General features: G+C 46.6%; 1 protein-coding gene across 5 annotated transcripts in view; it reads right to left on the reverse strand.

Annotated features, from left to right (window-relative positions):
• IL34 (interleukin 34) overlaps window positions 1-16,518 on the reverse strand; it is a 58,886-nt gene that overhangs the window by 27,356 nt on the left and 15,012 nt on the right. Inside the window, exon 1 of one of the 5 annotated variants that reach the window (XM_067721049.1) lies at window positions 6,296-6,520. The exons of 3 other annotated variants lie outside the window; for them this stretch is intronic. The gene's annotated coding sequence lies outside the window, so the exon portion shown is untranslated. Of the gene's footprint in view, window positions 1-149; window positions 233-6,295; window positions 6,521-16,518 lie in introns of those variants that run through there. One more of the 5 variants, XM_067721050.1, reaches the window with a different exon arrangement.

Genomic DNA, 16,518 nt, shown 5'->3' on the forward strand with positions numbered 1-16,518 from the left:
AATTGTCCATCAGCAGGAGGACAGACTTAGAAAACCTCACAAATACAATGTTGAGCAAAAGAAGCCAAATACAAAAGAATCCATTTATGTAAAGTTTTAAAAAAACATCAAAACTAATCTATGACATAAGAAATGAGGACGATAATTACCTTTTGGAAGAGGGCGATGTAGTAATAACAGCCTGGGGACCAGAGGGGGGCTTCTCCATGCTGGTACTGCTCCAGTTCCAGATCTGGGTAATAGTTCAGTTTACTATATGATAATTTATCAAGCCGTATACTTACAAGTTGTTCCCTTTCCTGTATGTGTGTTATACTTCAGTTTTTATTAAAGCAATTCCAGTAAAAACACCAACACGTGTGTGTGTAATTACATACCAGATTACAAAGTTCAAATAGAAAAACAAATAAGCAAGAGTAGCCTGAAAGAGATCTAAAAATAAGGGGCAGCCCTTCAATACACTAAAAGATATTTTTAAATATTGTAAACCGTAGCAAGCAAAACCATGAGCATGAATGAACATGAGTAAACAGAGAAACCAATGGAAACGAGGAGCAAGTTCTGAAACAGATCCACATATGTATGAGAAAAAAAGCTTATGATAAACAGCTTACAATAAAAGTAGCTTTTCAATTCAGCAGAGAAAAGATAGCCATCTGAAAAAAAAAAAAGTTGGATCTATACCTTACAGCATACCTCAGGATAAATTCCAAATGGATCAAAATTTGGATGTAAAATAATAGAAGAAAATAAATAACATGTTATCTTGAAGTGGGGCAGACCTTTGTACCTATGATTCAACATTCAGAAGCCGTAAAAGAAATGACTGATAAATTTGACAGCAAAAAATAAAAACGCATGCAAACAAAACCAACCAACCATCAACAAAATAAAAGAGAAACACTAAATTAGACACGACTTTTATCAAAGGCAAAAGGCCAACCTTCCCTAATAGATAATCAGTTCCTAGAAATAAAGAAAAAGGCAACCATACAATTTTTTTTAAGATTTTTTTTTTGATGTGGACCATTTCCAAAGTCTTTATTGAATTTGTTACAATATTGCCTCTGTTTTATGTTTTGGTTCTTTGGCCTCCAGGCATGTGGGATCTTACCTCCCCGACCAGGCATAGAACCCACACCCCCTGCATTGGAAGGCGAAGTCTTAACCACTGGACTGCCAGGGAAGTCCCTACAATCCAATTTTTAAAATAAGCAGAATACTAATAGTAAGAGAGTCATAGAAAAAGAAATAGAAATGGCCCGTAAACACATATTCTAAGTTTAAAACTTTCATTACAAATTTAAATGAAGATTCAATTGAGTCACTGTTTTTCACCTACCAGATTGGTAAAAATCTAATGATATGACAATTTAACGAGCTGACAAAGAGGTGAGAAAACAGTAACTTCTCATCCAAAGCTGGTGGAGGTGCACATTGGTACTAACTTAAGGAGGGCAAGTTGGCAATATCTCTTGAAATTACAAATACAGATACTTAGCAATCTCATTTTTGGGAATTTATCCTGCACATATAATAAGCACTGGTAAAATGCCACCTATACAAGCAATGTCTGTGATAACAGAATGGAAACAACTGTTATCACACAATAGAATTGTGTAATATATTCAGTGAAACAAGCAAGGCACAGAACAGCACCATGTATTCTAGTTTGTAACTTGTGTCGGCAGAGGTGACAAAGCATTAAATATATGTGATATATGCTATTATATATAGTTAATATATGTTATATAGAATACATATTTGTATATGCTTGTATTTGTATAAAGAGATGCTGTATTAGAATAATTCACACTAAAGTGTGAGAGAGTGGCAGCTCAGAACCTCTTAGAGATGGTGCATCATTAAAAGAAGATGCTTGTTAACCCAAGTAAATGTGTAATTTGATGGACTTTTTGTCAGGATGATAAAGTGAATTGGAAAAATGCATGTACTGCAAGTTCAGAGATTTTGGGGGTCATGAGGGTAACCATATATCAGGAGATTCCACAGCTTTGTCAAGGATCAGCTTTAATTAGGTTAAATCCAATAAACTAAAAACAGTTACCTGTGGGGGACTTCCCTGGTGGTCCAGTGGGTAAGATTCTGCGCTCCCTATGCAGGGGGCCTGTGTTCGATCCCTGGTCGGGGACCTAGATCCTGCATGTGTGCTGCAACTAAGAAGTCCGCATGCTACAACAAAAGATCCCTCATGGCGCAATGAAGAGCCCGTGTGCCGCAACTAAGACCCGGCACAGACAAAATAAATAAATTTAATTAATTAAAAAAAACAAAAACAGTTAACCTGAGGAGGAAGGTACTGGGTGGTTATGGAACAAGAGTTAAAGAAAAACTTTGACTATAGTCCTTTATTATATGATGTTTAAACCATGTGAACATATTATCTAATCAAAACAAGAAACTGTAAAAGAAGAGCTGCAGTTCATGAGCTCCTAAGCCTTGATCAAGACCCACAAAATCTATCCCAGCTCATGTTCCAAGAGCCTCTGTCATTTATCAACAGGTAATCTTAAATATTTATGAGGAGTTTTATTACCCTGTAACAGCTGACTTTGCCAGAAACATCTTATGTCAATAATGCTATGCAAGACATTGTGAGATAGAAAGATCTTGGGCAACTCACTTAACCTCCCTTAAACTTCAGTTTTCTCTTTGGCAAAGCAAGATAAAGATAAAAGAACATCCCAGAATTGCTGTGGAGTGCAATGTGAGCGCTTCCAGAACCGCAGAGCAGCACCGAACAAGTTCTGTATACAACAGCTGCTCTACAGCCAAGCCTCTGCTAGAATAAATGTTACTTGACTGAGGGTGCTTCTCAAAGGTCAGCATGCTTAAAAGTCACCTGGAGAGGCTGTTAGCACACAGGCTTTTAGGGCCGACCCTCAGAGATGTGATTCAGTAGGTCTGGAGCTCAGGAACTGACATTTCTAACAAGCTTGGGTGATACTGATGCAGCTGGTTTAAGGACTACATTTGAGTGGTCTTGTCCAGAGCAGGGCTCCTCAAACTGTGATGTGTATTGTATATGAATGGCTTGGGAATCTTGTTAAAATACGATTCATAAGGTCTGGGGTGGGACCCAGGACTCTGAATTTCTAACAAGCTCCTAGGTGTTGTAGATGCTCCTGGTCTGCAGACTACACTTTGAGGACCAAGGCTCTGGAATATCCAGCTCCATTTGTTTAGATGAGGAAGCTGTGCCAGGCAAAAAGTAAATGACTTGCCCAAGGCCACTTGGACGGTAAGGTGAAACACCGTCCAGGTGAAACCCCGTCCAGGGAGGCTGCCACTCCTCAGGAGTGCCTTCCCTGCCGTACCCAGACCTATATCACAAACCTGCCTGAGCCAGCAAGTGATGCCAGCCCTTAAGAAAATGGTGTGGAAATTTACTAAATCATAAACAGTCCTCTGTGCTTCTGAGAAATCAGTCACTTACCGGGGAGCTTAGCTCAAATCACCAGTCTGTTCTTTACAAAAATGCACTTTTGGCCAAATTATTTCTTTAGCTGAGTCACTTTCCCCTCCAGTGACTCGCAGCTTTGACAGGCACTGCTGTTGAAACCTGAGGAAGACACCGGCACTTCTCAACGTATCTGACTGTGGGGAAAAGAGGGTGAGGAGAAGCAGAAATGGGGGTGGGGAAGCTGATCCTTGGGAAGGCTGAGGAATTTCCTGATATATGGCTCCCTCATGCCCTCAAAACCCTACAGAATTGCACTGTATGCATTCTTCCAACTCACTTTACCACCCTGGTAAAAAGTCCATCGAATTACAGATTTATTGGGGTTAACAAGCAACTTCTTTTCAGGATGCATTGTCTGTGAGCTGCCAATCTTTCACACTTTAGTGTGAACTACTCTAATACAGGAGGAAGTGGGTGGAATTCTGGACATAAAGTCTCTGGAGCAATTCATGCAGAGGGGGTCTTACCTGAGATGAAGCTTCATCTGGGAGCACAGCTGCTGGTAAACCACAGCTGCGACATTGGCTCTGCACCACATTCACCAGCAGGCCTCACCCCATACCCCTGATGCCTTCTGGCTGTTGGATAGTTCCTGGGCCTGGCCCTGCCACTAACTTGTTGCATGATTGAGTAAATCACACAGTTTTAGGGATTTTCAGAGCTGGAAGTTTCTAAACCTAGAAGCTCACTTTCTAATCCATAAAACACATGGTCTCTAATGGCCTAAGCTTGGTTTCCCCAGAAGCAGAGCCTGGGACAGGGTTTGCTTTTATATGAGTTATTGAGGGAGAGCTTGCCAGAGAAAACTTTCAGGTGAAGGAGTGAGGGGAGAGGATAGGGAAGGGCAGGTCTTAGGGGTGCTAAAGCATTCTTAAATAACACCAGAGGACTTCCCTGGTGGCGCAGTGGTTAAGAATCCGCCTGCCAATGCAGGGGACACAGGTTCAAGCCCTGGTCGTGGAAGATCTCACATGCCGCGGAGCAACTAAGCCTGTGTGCCACAACTAGTGAGCCTGCGCTCTAGAGCCCGTGCGCCACAACTACTGAGCCCGTGCGCCACAACTATTGAAGCCCACACGCCTAGAGCCCGTGTTCCGCAACAAGAGAAGCCACCACAATGAGAAGCCTGCGCACCACAACGAAGAGTAGCCCCCGCTCATCACAACTACAGAAGGCCTGCGCACAGCAACGAAGACCCAACGCAACCAAAAATAAATAAATTTATTAAAAATAAATAACTAAATAAATAACACCAGAGTCCTCCCACCCTGGGGCAAGGCGGCTGGGTTTTCATACCCCTGACTAGTCAGTGGCCTCCCCCGCCCCAGGGTGTGTGACCCCACCAAGTAACTCTGGCAAGGTGACTTAGAGAATGACATGGTGTCTGCTGTTCATGACAGCCCGGAAATAGGTACAACAGTGGCTAAAGGGGATCTGGTGGGCACAAATACTTCCTTCCAGTTCTGAGAGTCCCTCAAATATGTTTCCAAACAAGAGGCCCCCCAAATCACAAAAGACAGAAGGTGAGAAAAGAATACAAGCATTTTTTTCATTTTCAGAAGAATCCTGGAATCTGCACTTAGAATAAGTCCTCACTGCTCCCCGTGACTTCCCACACACACTGCAAGGTGACCCCTCCCTCAACTCCACCCACTGTCCAAGCAGACACTGACCTCCAGCTACACATCAAACCGACTCCTCCTTAAGGACTATGTCTGTTATCTCTGTCTAGAACGTCCCACCCCAGATTTCTGCCCAGCTGCCTCTTTCTTGTCAACTCAAACATCACCTGCGTAGAGAGGCTTCTCTGACCTGCCCAGGTCATTCCCTGTCACACTCCCTGCGGCACTTCTGCATTTATCTTGGCCGTGTTCACTTGTATGTTATCTTGTAAGAAGGGCCTCCAGAGCCTTGTTCTGACCTCATCACTGTGTCCCCAGAGCCTATGCACACAGAAGACAATAACATCTGATGAACAATATCTGAGTGAATGAGTAGGACATTTGGGCCAGATGCTGAAATGCCAAAAGAGAAGGAGAACTAGGTCAGCTAAACCCTCAGCCCAAGAAGCTGGAGGAAAAACCCCGCTCAAGGCCAGGATGGGGAAGGACAGAATACACCAAGAGTTTCTTTGGCTACTTGATTCCCTTCTCCTCTCCCAGCTCCCTCTCTCAACTACCCTTCAACGTAGGACCAGAGTTAGCATCAACCCTGGGGAGATTCTTCACCTTTTAGAAAGGCACAAACGCCTCAAAACGACCAAGGGCATCTGGATTCCAATTCTAGCTCTAGCTCTGAGCCTCTCCTTCCCCGCTGGTACCTGAGTGGGGCACAAGGATCATGCCAGCCTGGCAGGGTTGCTGAGAGCACCAGCCCATGGCACAGCGGCGCCGCAAACGCACATCACTGCACGCTTAAACCAGGGCAGGGTGCATTCCTGCCCCTGGCTGCTTCTGTGGCTCCTCCAGCTCCAGAAGAGTCTCCACCGCAGCCGCACCGGCTCTGGGCACCTGAGATGCCCCACATGTTACCCAGCATTTCCCACATGCCAGGCACTGTGCCAGGCGCTTGCTCATCTGCCCGGTGACACCGAATTATCATCGGTACCCACACCTCTTGGTATCATTATCTCCATTTTACAAGTGAGGAGACTAAGGCTGAGAGATTCAGCCATTGGTGGAAAGACACGGCTAGTGAGTGGGGGACATCAGCTTCGAACACAGTCCATCGGCCACTTTTATCTGGTTTATTTAAGTGGTTTGGCACCATGGGTTCACTGAAGAGAGCAGTCCTGGAAGGAAGGATCATTACCTTCACTGCACACAGAAGGGAACTGCCGGCGCGCGTGTGGCCTGGTGGGCGGTCTCCGCTGCACTCAGGAACCCTTCGTGGGGCGCGCAGACTGGCCGCCGCTTGCGGCGTCCTGGATCAGTGCGTGTGCTCTGGCTGCCCAGCCACCACCAGCTCCGTTTCGCAGATGCAGAGAACGAGCTCCAGGAGATGCAAGGGCTGAGCGTTGAGACCCTGCAAGAGAGCCTGAGAGCAGGGACCGCCTCACCCCACGAGCACACAGGCTGTGGGGAGCTGCCGCTGGGTCCCAGGTTGGCCCCTGGCTCAGCTGGGGCGGCTCACCTGAGGCGGCAGACGCAGGCAGCTGTATCTGGCGGTACGTGCTGTCCCCGCCCTTACCCTCTGTCCCCTCCCTCCTTCTCCCCGGATGACTGGGCACTAAACCCAGTTTACGTGGAGGACAGTCCCCGGGATGCTCTGGAGGAACCTGGATTCCCACGTCCTACACTAATCTCACATGCAGTACCAAGAACGAAGAGTTAGTTTCACATTTGAAAATCAAGCATTGTGAATTCCCCATGTTAGCAAACTAAAAAAGAAAAACCTATAATCACCTCAGCAGATGTAGTAGATTTTGTCCCTTTGACAAAATCCAACATCCACTCTCAAGGAAACTCTCGGCAAATTATGAATAGAAGGGAATTTCCTCAACCAGAAAGAGGGCATCTATGAGAAACTTACACGGTGAACGACTGGATGTTCTCCCCCTAAAATTGGGAACAAGATGAGCTAATAAACGAGCTCAGCAAGGTTGCAGGACACAAGATCACCATAAAAAAATCTACCGAATTTCTCGGGCTTTCCTGGTGGCACCGTGGTTAAGAATCCGCCTGCCAATGTAGCGGACGCGGGTTCGAGCCCTGGTCCGGGAAGATCACACATGCCGCGGAGCAAATAAGCCGGTGCGCCACAACTACTGAGTCTGCGCTCTAGAGCCCACGAGCCACGACTACGGAAGCCCGGAAGCCCGCGCACCGCAATGGAAGCCGGTGCACTGCAATGAAGAGTAGCCCTGGCTCCCCGCAACTAGAGAAAGCCCGCGTGCAGCAACGAAGACCCAACGCAGCCAAAAATAAATAAATAAATAAATGTTCTTTAAAAAAAACAGTTCTGGAAATAGGGATAATGGTTACATAACATTGTAAATGTGCTTAACATCACTGAATTGTACACTTAAAAATGTTTAAAATGGTATGTTATGTATATTTTACCACAGTAAAAAAAAGTAAAAGTAGCTAAAAGAATATTGCATGTAAGTGGACATGTGCATTTGAGGGGAAAGAGGAGGGTTCTCTGCTTTTCTCAGCCTAAGGGATGTCTGGAACAGTCCTCCTCCCATAGGACCGACAGCCTTCCCCTCTCACAGGACAAGTCTCTCATGATCCTTTGCTCCATGGAGCCAGGATCACCAGGGGGTCAGGCTCTCACACCTGCAGCCCACCCCTTCCGCCCCACGATGACTGACCGGCCTCAATCCCTTTGCTCCTGCTGTTCCCTGAGCAGAATGCCCTTCCCCCTTCCCCTGCCAGCCTAATTCGCCCTCCTTCCCACCTCCCCTCCCCCACACCCATACCCTCCCAGACCCTCTCACATGCTGCCCCTGACCCACATAAGGTAGCCAGTCCCCTGATTGCTCCAGCTGCCCCCTCTCCAAGGGGGCTGTCCCTCTGTACTCCCCCCCATGCCCCCTCCCCACCCTCTTCCTTTGACCTGATCACAGTGTCCTGAACATCTATTCACTGTCTCAGCTCTGGCTGGGAGGTCCTCAGAGTCTCAGACTTCTCCTAATTCTCTCTGTCTCCTGACTTTTCAATTCTGGTTTAGGGACAGCATAGCCAATCAACTGCCAGGACTCGCCCCCAGTCCCTTCTTTACCAATTCAGGAATGTCCCTAGTGGAGAACAATGGAGAAAATAGAAATCTCGGTGAACAGAGCAGCTTTGTTTCTCATTTTTTGGCTCACAGAGGACGGACTGTGAGGACTTGGGCAGGCTGAGCACGGTGCCGAGAAGCCTGGCTTTGGCTTCTCCTTACTGATTTGGGACCTAGTAGAGCAAATCGGTTGCTTCTCTAGGCCTCACTTTACCCACCTGAAAAATGGAGCTTGAGAAACTCCTCTTCAAGCTGAGTTGAGAGGGAGGAGTGGTGGAGGGGAAATGGGGCTGTTTGCAGAGGTCCCCGCTGTGGGGAGCGTCTTGGTCACACAAGGCCCAACTTCCCGCAAATGTTTGGCTTCACACTTGTTGAGTTTGGGTTCAAGCCCTGCTCTAACAAGGCTGCTGGCAGGGACACAGGCCCTGGCACACAGGCTCTGTTCTGGCTCATCATCAAACTTGCTCTGTTACACCTTCCAAGAGCAATGAGGCCTGTGTTTTATAACAGCTACTGCAATTGTGATTAAACATGCATCAGTAGTTTCGCATCCATCCCCACCCCCATCCCCACCGGAACATAAGCCCCACTGAATTCCTAGCTTAGTGCCTATCATGAGGCGAATTCAATCACCGTGTTAACTAATTAATGCAGGGAGGCCCGCAGTGGAGGCCTGGTCTGTCTTTTCTAACACCCATATATCGCAGCTAAAGGGGAATCAGACGCAGTCCCCTGTCCCCAAGCCACTTGGAATGGGGAGGTCTGGGGCCAGGGGAGAGTCGCCAGCCTCCACTCTCATCACACACACCAGTCTGACCCAGGACCCTCCCTGGTTCCACCACGACCCCTACTCTTGTCCATGCCACCTGTATGAGAACGTGAAACTTGTTAAATGAGTCAAAGTTAAAGTCTGTTCTACATGCATTTGTGACCCGAGCCTCTCCCGTGTGCCAGGGGTTGGCACACAAGACAAAAAGCTACAAGCCTAGCCTGGAGCAGCTGACACTGGTGGGGAGGCCTGGTCACAGAGCAGGTGGGCGAGAGAGAGGGAGGCACAGAGAGGACGGGAGGCTGGGAAGGGGAGGGCCTTCAAAACCTTCCTAACACATGATGAGAAGCCACTCAAGGTCCCTCACAAGGGGACCCAGCCTGAGTAAGGAGGGTTCCTCAAGAACTTCCGGAAATGTCTGTTACCAGAGTTGGTGGCCCATAGACTGGGAGTCGGGTCCATCTCGCAACAGGGAGCACAGTGGTGGGCAGCCTCGGGTTCTACCAGCAACCCCCCATTCTCCCCCTACCCTCCCCCCCACCTTTCCCACAGTGGGCCTCAAACCCAAACACAGGCGTGTTCCTAGGAAGAGACAAGGAGAAATCCAGCCTTCAGAGGGAGCATGGCCCTTGATTTCAGATTGCTAGCACCCAAAACTGTAGGAGATAAAATGTCAGGTGCACGTAATGTGCCCCAACTTTACCTCACGTGTCCGGCTTTACGTCAGTTGCCAACACCTGTCCTTCCACACCTTTCTCCTTGCTCACACCAACACATGAGCACATATATACATAGGGAGGAGGTATGCTTGTTTGTATGAATAAAATGGAATCGCCAGATCCATATAACTTGCTTTCTCCCCCACTTCACAGTGGGCATAGCTGCAAGTCAGTATTCTAATTTTTTTATCCTGTGGAAACAAACACACAATCAGTTATCCTACTCTATAAACAGGATCAGAGCAGAGAGGCTGAAGGTTGACTATTGTAGATATTTTCATTTGCACCAAAATCTCTCTTTTTTTCCTTCTTCTCTTCCTTCACCTGCAGCCCTGATGGGAAGCCTTCACCACCTTCTTCATGCTCATGTATCTATACAGAAATACACCGAATACAAGTGTGGGGTTTGGGGTCGTTTGGCTTTATTTGGAGTTTCTTTGCAAAAAGGGGATCATAATAGTACCTGTCTCTATTCCTTACTTTTCTCACTCAATAGTAAAATTCTTCAGGAAAATCCCTCCAAATCTTTTTTTTTTTTGCTTTTTTTTTTTTTTTGGCTGTGCCACTGTGTCTTTCAGGATCTTAGTTCCTCCACCTGGGCCCCTGGCAGTGAAAACACTGAGCCCTAACCACTGCATCACCAGGGAATTCCCCCTCCAAACCTTTTAATGGCTGCATAATATTCCCTGACTGAGGGATTTTTACTTTGTTTCCAGTTCTGGTGGTGGTGGTGGTGTGGTGTTTGTTTGTTTGACAGTAAACATCCAGGGACATTTATCTTCTTTTTTTTTTTTTTTTCTTTGCAGCAAAGAGAGGGTTTATTTGCAAGGCAGCCCAGAGAGGATTCAGAACAAACCTCAAGTCCACGAAGGCAAGGGGCTTGGGGGTATTGATGGGATAACAAATATCAAAGCAGGGCAGTTTGAGGCACAGGAGAGTGTGGGGAAAGGTGATTGGGGAAAGGTGATTGGAGAAAGGTGCATGGTTCTGCACAGACCTAAGCTCTGCATGTTCAAGAAGTCACTGAGGGTACATTGCACATGCCAAGCTGGAGGGCGGGTGATCCTAGCCAGTCCTTAACCGACTCAGCTTGATCTAGACGCAGCTGACTCCAAGTTCCTAGAAAACAACTCGGGCAAACATCTTATTGTTTAGGCTACACGCCCCTTGGAGGACCTGCAAATCTTAAAAAAACCCTTGATTAGTGAAGGCAGGTGAAATGGATTTAACCATGGTTTCAGAGTCTTTACAGAGGTAAGTTAAAATGAGGTGGTAAGGGTGAGCCCTAACCCAGTATGACTAATATCCTTCTGAAAAGGAGAAATTGGACACAGAGGCAGATGCAGAGGAAAGACTTTATGAAGAGAAATGGGAAAAAGAAGAACAACTACAAGCCAAGGAGAGAAGCCTGGAACAGATCCAGCCCTTAGAAGATGCCAACCCTGCCAACACCTTGATTTTTTTCTTTTTGCTGTTTTTTAATTTTTATTGGAGTGTAGTTGACTTACAATATTGTGTTAGTTTCAGATGTACAGAGAAGTGAATCAGTTATACATATATATATCCATTATTTTTCAGATTCTTTTCCCATATAGGTCATTACAGAATATTGAGTAGAGTTCCCTGTGCTATACGGTAGGTCCGTATTAGTTATCTATTTTATATATACTAGTGTGTATATGTTAATCCCAATCTCCTAATTTATCACATCCCCCCCACATTTCCCCTTTGGTAACCATAAGTTTGATTCTCTTGCTTTCTTTCTTGATCTTGCTGCTGACTCCCTCATGGTGGCTGGCTTCCTCATGCATTTCTAATTTGGACTGTTCATGTTTGACAGGCATCCTGTGGGCAGCCTGAGCAGGCTGGGTTGAAGGTTTTGCTTTTGCTTCTTCCAGGTGTTCCAAGGAGTACCAGGTAGGAGTAGTTTTTTGGGGTTTTTTTGTTTTTTGTGTGTGTTTTTTAAATTGTGGTAAAATATACATAACATAGAATTTACTATCTCAGCCATTTTTAAGTATAGAGTTCAGGAGTGCTAAATATTTTCATCTTGTTGTACAGTCAATCTCCAGGACTCTTCATGTTGCAAAACAGAAACTCTATTCATTAAACAACTCCCTGTATCCCCCTCCCCTCAGGTCCTGGCAACCATTCTACTTTCTTTCTCTATGAATTTTCCAGCCAGGAGTAGCTTTTATGATCACTTCCTGGCCTAGAGACTCTAGGATCACATGAGCAGTGTAAATTTGATCCCAAATCCAAAAGAGGGCAGATGTGTGATTATACATTTCTCAGAGGAGGTCTTCCCCTTCTCAAACCAGACCCAGGCCAGGTTAGAAAATCTTCCTTCTCTGCTTCTTCCAGAGGTTGAATTTTTTCTGGCCTAACTGCACTTAAAAGAAGCTTAAACCCTTAAGGGTCCCAGCTGTATGTGGGGGCCTCATTTCTACCTCCCTGCTTCATGTGGGCTCAAAACTTTGGCTCTAGTCCCTGTGGCTATTCAGATCTACTTCCCTGGATATCCAGACCAGGGAAGGGCACTCAGGGAAGGCAAAGCAGTCTCACTCCTTCCCAACTTCCTTTACTGTCTTGCCCAGGGCTATCCTTATTCCCATGCAGCTCAGCTATGCATAAAAAAAATGTGCTGATTGTTTTATATCCTAAGTTTCTGGATGTTTTTGTAGAGTTTCCCCAAAAAACTATCAAATCTTCCATTCTGTTGAAAAGGAACCTCACTTACTTTTTCTTTGTACTGGTTTTTAGCCATAACCTTCCATGGAATTTTGCCTTATTTTTCCAATGAAATTAGAGCTCTGGTGTTCACCCGGCACAGCCCCCAGTGGACACACAGGAGGTGCTCAGTGAAAACTAGTAGAATGATGGAAAAAGAGCGAGAGCTCCCAGTCACGGCTGGGGACGGCCATGGAGGTGGTGCTGCCTCTGCTTCAGGGACGTTTGCGGCCCATAAAATCTGGGTTGACAATGTAGGCAGTGTCCATGGGAAGCTGGGGCTACCTGAGCTTGAATAAAAGGACTAAAGGAACAATGATGATCGTCATCAACATCATCATAATAGCTAATGTTAATCACTTTATGTCATTTAATCCCTCCCCACCACACACACACACATCAATACCAGAATTAGAATTCTAATTCTAGCCCTCATATTTTATTTATTTATTTTTAATTTTTATTTTTTTGGCCGTGCCACGTGGCTTGCAGGATCTTAGTTCCCTGACCCGTCCCCTCAGCAGTGAAAGCACGGAGTCCTAACCACTGGACCACCAGGGAATTCCCTCACCCTCATTTTAAAGATGAGGAAAGCAAAGCTCAGAAAGGTCTACAAGTTGCCAAAATTCACACAGCTAGCAAATGGGACAGCAAGCATTAAATCTAAATATGCCTGACCCCAAAGCCCTTGCTGATAACTCTACATTATCAGCAGTCTGAGGGCAGACTGAAGGCAAAAGGAGACCACATTCCCCCACCCAACAGCTTTAAGCAGCTGGAAGAGCCTGACTGTGAGGCCAAGGAAGGCCCAGCATATGGGATGGAGCCCAAAAGAATCTGGAGCTGGAGGGGTAACCTGAGCACCCTGCAACTTCAGTGTCAGGACCCAGAGGTTGCCTCTGTGAATCAGCCTCTGAAGTAGCATATGCACAGAGGACAGGATTATGGAAGGAAGGAATAGCTGAATCAATTCAGAATGATTCAGGAAGCTTCTGGGCCCAATAGGGTACCCTCCCGTCCTTTTCTAGCATTCCCCACTTCTCCCAGCATCCCTCATCTCCCCCAGCATCCTCCACTTTTCCCAGCATCCTCTCCTCATCCCGTGTCCCTTCATCTTTCCCAGAATTCCCTCATTTCTCCCAAATGCTTTTTCCCAGGTCCAATCCAGAAACAGCTATCAACAGATTCTCTCATCAACCAGTAACACCTTATTTCACCAAGTCTAATGCACAATGGATTGCAAAATGCACCAATATTTTACGTGACACTGAGAAAGAGGAGGAAAAATCTATCAGTTAAATTGTGATTTGCCATTGATCCTGATTTCAGAGATGTTAAAATGTGGGGAGTGGGGGAAAGGTGTGAATCAGTGGAATATGGCAACACTAAGAGCCCTACTGCATTTGGTGCCTTGTCTGAGAGTTACAGAATGTTTCCATATACAGTGCCTCGCTATTAATGGCTAGTAAGCAGGCAGTATGCCCAGAACCATCTTAGACTCTCAGGGATTCAGTTTTCTGCCCTTATGGAAATCACAGGCTAGTTGGCAGTCTTGGAGGCAGGCTGAGAGAACATATACAGAATGGTTCAAGGCTAGTCTTTATGGACGATAAATGTAATAAGTGTTTGAAGCAGGGATGGATCAAAGTTGGCCAATGTGATCAAAGTAGGTTTCATGGCAAGGAGAAGGAGACTTAAACTAGAGGATGAAGGCTGGAAAATGGGGACAAGAAAAGACACTGAGGAGGGAGAAGTGGGGAGAAAGTGAACAAAGCATGGAGATGAGGCCCACATGGCAAATGCTCGGGACAGCAGGGAAGGTCCCTTGTCTTGGAGCCAAGAAGCGGCATCAGGGTGTCATGGGAGTCTACTTTGGTCAGGCAGGCCAACACAGGACTACAGAAGGCCTTGAAAGCCAAGCAGCTCTTGAGTGTCAGGCAGCAGGGAGCCAGTACAGGTTGTGAGCAGGGGAATGACCTGGTGAACGCACTCACTCAGGGAACACTGATGTGCAAGATGAGCTGGAGGCCGAAGCTGGAGGCCAGGACAACAACCATTCCTCCAAGCCCTGCAGTGAAGGAAGGTGACCTCTAGAGTCTCCACTGGATGTTCATGTGCCTGGCAGGGCCTGGGGGACAGCTCTTCCAGGCAGTTTGAGCCATGCCTAGATGGAAAGGAGTCCTAGACTCTTTACAGAATTGTCCCTTCAGGGCCGGAGCCACCCGGGCATTTGCCTGGTATATTCCCAGGAGGTACAGCTATGTGAAGAATCATCCTCTACTCAGTAAAACTGGTAACACCTAACAGATGCAGGGGCTCAAGAACACATTGCTTACATTTGTACAGAGTGTAAATCACCATATAAGTAAATCCTTTCTGCCTCTAGGAATTAAAGAGATGTATTTGGTAAGAGACACATATGTCTGATACATGCTCACTGATAAAATACTCCAATTTTTCTGGATTGGTCCTACCTGGCAATTTGTAACAAGAACCATAAAACTAGCTAAACCCTGTGAGGGGGTAACTCCACTTTAAGAGGTGGACGCCTAGGAAATAATCAGAAATGGCCCAAAGCAGTGCCACTTGGGAAGGTGGGAGCCAGAGAACCACCCAAGAACCTAAGAGAGAGGAAAAGGCTCAGCTCAGCCAGGAGGGTCAACATCAGGCACCACCTGAGCTGCCTGAGTGAGGCCTTAACAAACGTGTCAAGTTGGGGAGAAGGACCCCAACTGTGTGTGCTGCCACAATGGGTGCTGGGACCCTCTGGAGGCAATGCAGTGTTATTTGGCTTCAGAGCTCCCGTTTCCTCATCTATAAAATGGGAACGAAATTTGCAGTTATTGGCCCTCAGCCTGGTCAGTGGTGAACTATTATTACTACATGTATGACACATACAGATAAGAACAGCTCCACCCTCACTGCAAATGGACACAAATAATTTTAGCTGGGCTGGGGGATGGGTAGAGGGTGGCATATATGTGGCTGCAGGGCGTCCCTTGGCTCCAGTGTCTAAGGCAGACATGGGAAATGGGATGCCAGAGAGCCCAGTGCATGTCTAAGAGTGTCACCTCCAGCCTGGGAGGGAGACCCAGGTGGGAAAGCCAACTTGGCCCACATCTGCCACTCAGACACCTTGATCCCAGCAGCTGACTGCCTCTCCCCGGCTCTTCATCATAACCTCTCATGACCACAGTTCCCTCTGCACCTCTGGGGACACCCTGATCACTCCCCTGGCAGGGTTACTCACAGTATAGATAAATCCCTTTCCTCCTGAGGTCATCCAAACAAGGTTAGACTCGACCCCAGAAGAATGTGTCTAAGAAGAAACCGAGAGGAAACAAAACTAAGGAATTAAAATGCAGCCATCTGGGAATAGGAGGGCTTCCAAGTCATTAATCTGATATGAATCTGGCTCCAGACTGGGCTGGCAGCCTCCTTTAGCTGCCTCCTCACCTCCTCCTCATCTCTACCCATTTGCCTTAGCAAGAAGCCCTCCTTTCAAGAACCTGCTTCTTCTGGCCTTGAGCAGCCTTACCCATAGCTCTTGGCAGGACCAGCCTCTCTGCTTGAGCTCTTGGAGAATTTGGTTGGCCCCAGAGAATCCTCCTTCAATCCTGAGCCCTTCCCACAGGGATAATACCTGCTGGGCAGAGTTTTTGTGAGGAGTGGAGATCTAGTTGGTGATGCCAACTGCAACAAATGTAAGCTCCATGAGCGTAGGACTTCCTTTTGTTCTCTGCCCCATCTCCTGTGCCTGGCCCATCGTAAATGCTCATGGATGTTTGTCAAATGAATAATAAATATAAATATGAGCTTGAGTATGTATTTCAATCTCTAGAAGGACCCACAGAACCTAGTAGCAGTGATTGTATTTGGACAGATGAAAACAGAGTCCTAAGGAATGGGATACGGAGAGGAAGCTACTTTTCACTGTAAACCAATCTTATCTTTTGATTTTTTCTGATTTTTCCCAGCTGCGCGGTGTGTCACGTGGGATCTTAGTTCCCCGACCAGGGATCAAATCCATGCCCCCTGCAGTGGAAGCATGGAATCTTAACCACTGGACCTCCAGAGAAGTCCCTGATTTTTTT

This window comes from Pseudorca crassidens, chromosome 20 (genome assembly GCF_039906515.1).
Source record: "Pseudorca crassidens isolate mPseCra1 chromosome 20, mPseCra1.hap1, whole genome shotgun sequence".
In the NCBI taxonomy this organism is placed as follows: domain Eukaryota; kingdom Metazoa; phylum Chordata; class Mammalia; order Artiodactyla; family Delphinidae; genus Pseudorca; species Pseudorca crassidens.